Source organism: Chrysemys picta, unplaced genomic scaffold, assembly GCF_011386835.1.
Source record: "Chrysemys picta bellii isolate R12L10 unplaced genomic scaffold, ASM1138683v2 scaf787, whole genome shotgun sequence".
Classification (NCBI taxonomy): domain Eukaryota; kingdom Metazoa; phylum Chordata; order Testudines; family Emydidae; genus Chrysemys; species Chrysemys picta.
In genome coordinates, this window is record NW_027053494.1 from 5,001 (window position 1) to 10,000 (window position 5,000).

The 5,000-nt window shown below is 70.5% G+C and overlaps 1 non-coding gene across 1 annotated transcript; it reads left to right on the forward strand.

Moving 5' to 3' along the window:
- The first annotated feature begins 2,073 nt into the window (after positions 1-2,073).
- On the forward strand, positions 2,074-2,192 carry LOC135979360 (5S ribosomal RNA). Its single transcript, XR_010596687.1, has one exon. It is a non-coding gene; the product is annotated as a 5S ribosomal RNA (ribosomal RNA).
- Positions 2,193-5,000: the final 2,808 nt, after the last annotated feature.

The window sequence follows — 5,000 nt, forward strand, 5'->3', positions numbered from 1 at the left end:
ACTGCCTCCCGGCCGTCAGGATCGGGCCCACGGAAGTCTGATTTTAAAAAAAATTGGCCGACGCCACCGCGGAGGGCTACCCGAGCACCCCGGGCCCCGGAGCCGGAAAAGGGAAAAAAAGGATCGGGCCCACTAGAGACATGGACCCGGCCGCCAAGCAGGCCGCCCTGGGCTGACCCTCCCCGGCCGCAGCGAGGGACTGCCTCCCGGCCGACAGGATCGGGCCCCTGGAAGTCTGGGGGGGGGGGGGGAAATCGCCCCACGCCTCCGAGGAGGGCTGCCCGGGCGGGCCTGGCCCCGGAGCTCGAAAAAAAAAAAAGGATCGGGCCCACTAGAGACATGGACCAGGCCGCCCTGGGCTCACCCTCCCCGGCCGCAGCGAGGGACTGCCTCCCGGCCGACTGGATCGGGCCCCTGGAAGTCTGGAAAAAAGACTGGAACCTGACGCCTCCGAGGAGGGGGCGCCCAGGGAAGGAGGGAGATCCGGGTTGACCTGGTGACCGGACGGGAAAGAGGCCACCGGGCGTCCCCCCCCTTAAAACCTAGGGGTTGACCTGGTGGCCGGAAAGCGAACCGGCCAGCAGGTGAACCCTTTCGATTCCACGGGTTGACCTGGTGCCCGGGAAGCGAACCGGCCAGCAGGTGAACCCGTTCGATTCCACGGGTTGACCTGGTGCCCGGGAGGGGACTCTGAAAATTTTTCAGCCCTTTCGACTCGGGGTTGACCTGGTGGCCGAGAGGGGACTCGCACGGCAGGCAAGCCGCCCTGGGCTCACCCTCCCCGGCCGCAGCGAGGGACTGCCACCCGGCCGACTGGATCGGGCCCCTGGAAGTCTGGAAAAAAGAATGGAACCTGACGCCTCCGAGGAGGGGGCGCCCAGGGAAGGAGGGAGATCCGGGTTGACCTGGTGACCGGACGGGAAAGAGGCCACCTGGCGTCCCCCCCCCTTAAAACCTAGGGGTTGACCTGGTGGCCGGAAAGCGAACCGGCCAGCAGGTGAACCCTTTCGATTCCACGGGTTGACCTGGTGGCCGGAAAGCGAACCGGCCAGCAGGTGAACCCGTTCGATTCCACGGGTTGACCTGGTGCCCGGGAGGGGACTCTGAAAATTTTTCAGCCCTTTCGACTCGGGGTTGACCTGGTGGCCGAGAGGGGACTCGCACGGCAGGCAAGCCGCCCTGGGCTGACCCTCCCCGGCCGCAGCGAGGGACTGCCTCCCGGCCGACAGGATCGGGCCCCTGGAAGTCTGGGGGCGGGGGGAAATCGCCCCACGCCTCCGAGGAGGGCTGCCCGGGCGGGCCTGGCCCCGGAGCTCGAAAAAAAAAAAAAGGATCGGGCCCACTAGAGACATGGACCAGGCCGCCCTGGGCTCACCCTCCCCGGCCGCAGCGAGGGACTGCCTCCCGGCCGACTGGATCGGGCCCCTGGAAGTCTGGGGGGGGGGGGGGAATGGAACCTGACGCCTCCGAGGAGGGGACGCCCAGGGAAGGAGGGAGATCCGGGTTGACCTGGTGACCGGACGGGAAAGAGGCCACCGGGCGTGCCCCCGTTAAAACCCCTAGGGGTTGACCTGGTGGCCGGAAAGCAAACCGGCCAGCAGGTGAACCCTTTCGATTCCACGGGTTGACCTGGTGCCCGGGAAGCGAACCGGCCAGCAGGTGAACCCGTCCGATTCCACGGGTTGACCTGGTGCCCGGGAGGGGACTCTGAAAATTTTTCAGCCCTTTCGACTCGGGGTTGACCTGGTGGCCGAGAGGGGCCTCGCACGGCAGGCAAGCCGCCCTGGGCTCACCCTCCCCGGCCGCAGCGAGGGACTGCCCCTCCCCACCCCCCGGCTGACAGGATCGGGCGCACTGGAAGTCCGGGACAGTATTTTCCCCGACGCCGGGGAGGGCGGGCGGAGGGGCTCTGGCGGCCAGCCCGGGCCCCGGAGCTCGAAAAGGAAAAAAGGACCGGGCCCGCGAGAGACGGGGGCCCTGCCGCAGGGGGGGGGGGCAGTCCGACCGGGGCTCACCGTGCGGCAGGCCCGGGCGTCGGCAGGGGAAAGCGGGCGAGGAGGCGCGGGGCCGGGTGCCTACGGCCATACCGGACCGAACGCCCCCGATCCCGTCCGATCTCGGAAGGTAAACCGTCCCGGGCCTGGCTAGTACTTGGATGGGTGACCGCCTGGGAATCCCAGGTGCCGTAGGCAGCTTTTCCCGGTCCGAGTCAGCTCTCTCTCCTTTTCTGGGGGGGAAGGAGAGGGGGGGACGGGCCGGAAAGCCCCTCGTCGCTCCTGCCGAGTCGGAGGTCGCGGCCGCAGGTCACGGGTCTGGGCGCCTGGGGTCCGGCTCCCCACCCACCCGGCTTCCTCCGCGGAGGACCCCCCCCGGGGCCACCGAAGCCGCTGGGGGAGACCCCGGGCATGGGGCGGACTGGCCCGGACCCTCCCGGCCGCCGGCCCGCAGGTCCGCCCCGAATCCCCCCCCGCGGCCACCCAGGCCAGGCCTGGCCAGGCGGGACGGACGGCGGGTGTCCAGCGCCCAGCGGCTTCCTCCAGCGGGGACCCACGGACCCCAAAGCCGCAGGGGGAGGCCCCGGGCCCGGGACGGACTCGCTCGGACCCCCTGCGCCCGGCCGCCGGCCCGCGGGACCGCCCCGAATCCCCCCGCGGCCACCCAGGCCAGGCCTGGCCAGGCGGGACGGACGGCGGGTGTCCAGCGCCCAGCGGCTTCCTCCAGCGGGGACCCACGGACCCCAAAGCCGCAGGGGGAGGCCCCGGGCCCGGGCCCGACTCGCTCGGCCCCCCCGCCTCCCCTGCGCCCGGCCCCCGGCCCGCGGGACCGCCCCGAATCCCCCCGCGGCCACCCAGGCCAGGCCTGGCCTGGCGGGACGGACGGCGGGTGTCCAGCTCCCAGTGGCTTCCTCCAGCGGGGACCCACGGACCCCAAAGCCGCAGGGGGAGGCCCCGGGCCCGGGACGGACTCGCTCGGCCCCCCCGCCTCCCCTGCGCCCGGCCCCCGGCCCGCGGGACCGCCCCGAATCCCCCCGCGGCCATCCAGGCCAGGCCTGGCCTGGCGGGCCGGTGTGCGGCTCCCCCGGGCTTCCTCCCCCGACGACCCGCGCCCCCCTGAGCCGCAGGCGGAGACCCCGGCCCCGGGGCGGACCGGCCCGGGCTCGCTCGAGCCCCCTGCGCCCGGCCCGCAGGACCGCCCCCCCGAATCCCCCGGGAGAGGCCCGGCCTGCACGCCACTGACGACCCGCGGCCCCCAAAGTCGCAGGAGGCGCCCCCCCCCGGTTAGCCCCGTCTCGCTCCGCGCCCCCCGCCCCTCGCTGCCGGGACCGGGCGCCGCCCCAGAGTCAGCCGCAGCCGGCCGGCCTGAGAGCTGCCCTCCTGTGGACGACGGTGAGTTTACCTTGATACTAACCGGCCGTCAGCCAGGTCAACCCCATTGCTAGACTGGGGTGGACCTGGTGGCCGAGTGGGGACTTGGAACATTTGACAGCTGCTTCCCGGGGCTTGACCGGTTGTCCTGAACGCCCCCCACCCCCAGCCCCAGCCCCCGGCTCCTGCTCCCCTCTCCCCAGCCTCGGTGCTCCGCTCCCTGCCTCGGAGGCTGCCTCTCTGCGGCGCCTGCATCGCCTCCGAGGACGCGCACCCTCCGGAGGCTGGACGTAAACCCACCACTGCCGCTGACCCGGCTCTCCGAGGGACGACTGTGAGGCCTCCCCCCCCCCCCCACCCCCGGACCGCCCTGGGGACGACTGCTAAGCCTCCCCCACCGGACCGCCCGGGGCAAGACTGCTAAGCCTCCCTCCCACACACACACACACACACTGTCGGGGGAGGACTATTAAGCTTTCCCCCTGGAGCGCCCGGGGCGGACGACTGTTAAGCCTGCCCCCGGAGTCCTCGGGGGAGGACTATTAAGCTTTCCCCCCTGGAGCGCCCGGGGGGGGACGACTATTAAGCCTGGCCCCCGGAGTCCTCGGGGGACGACTATTAAGCCTCCCCCGGACTGGCCGGGGGGCGACTATTAAGCCTCCCCCGGACCTGCTCCGTCTCGACTATTAAGCCCCCCTCTGTGGTCCTCAAGACCACTGCCGTGCTGCCCTCGGAGTGGGGTGACACCCGGGCCGGAAAGCAAACCGGCCACCAGGTCAACCCGTCGAATCCAATGGGTTGACCTGGTGGCCGGAAAGCAAACCAGCCGCCAGGTCAACCCGTCGAAACCAATGGGTTGACCTGGTGGCCGGAAAGCAAAACGGCCGCCAGGTCAACCCAGTAGATTCAGCGGGTTGACCTGGTGGCCGAACGGGGACTTTGAAAATTTGACAGCCGCTTCCCGGGGGTTGACCTGTTGTCCCGGTGGGGACTTTGAACATTTGACAGCCGCCTCCCAGGGCTTGACCTATTGTCCCGGTGGGGACTTTGAGAATTTTACAGCCGCTTCCCGGGGCTTGACCTGGTGGCCGAGTGGGGACGTTGAACATTTGACAGCCGCTTCCAGGGGGTTGACCTGTTGTCCTGAACGCCCCCCACCTCCCCCCCGGCTCCTGCTCCCCACTCCCCAGCCTCGGTGCTCCGCTCCCTGCCTCGGAGGCTGCCTCTCTGCGGCGGCTGCATCGCGTCCGAGGACGCTCACCCTCCGGAGGCTGGACGTAAAGCCTGACACCCGCCACCGCCGCCGACACGGCTCTCGGAGGGACGACTCTGAGGCCTCCCCCCACCCCCGGACCGCCCTGGGGACGACTGCTAAGCCTCCCCCCCGCCCACACCCACACCCACACTGTCGGGGGATGACTCTTAAGCCTCTCCCAGACTGCCTGGGGAACGACTATTAAGCCTGCCCCCCGGAGCACTCGGGGGACGACTATTAAGCCTCCCGCGGACTGCCCGGGGGATGACTATTAAGCCTCCCCTGGAACGACTATTAAGCCTCCCCCGGACTGGCCGGGGGGCGACTATTAAGCCTATCCTCGGGGGAGGACTATTAAGCTTTCCCCCTGGAGCGCCCGG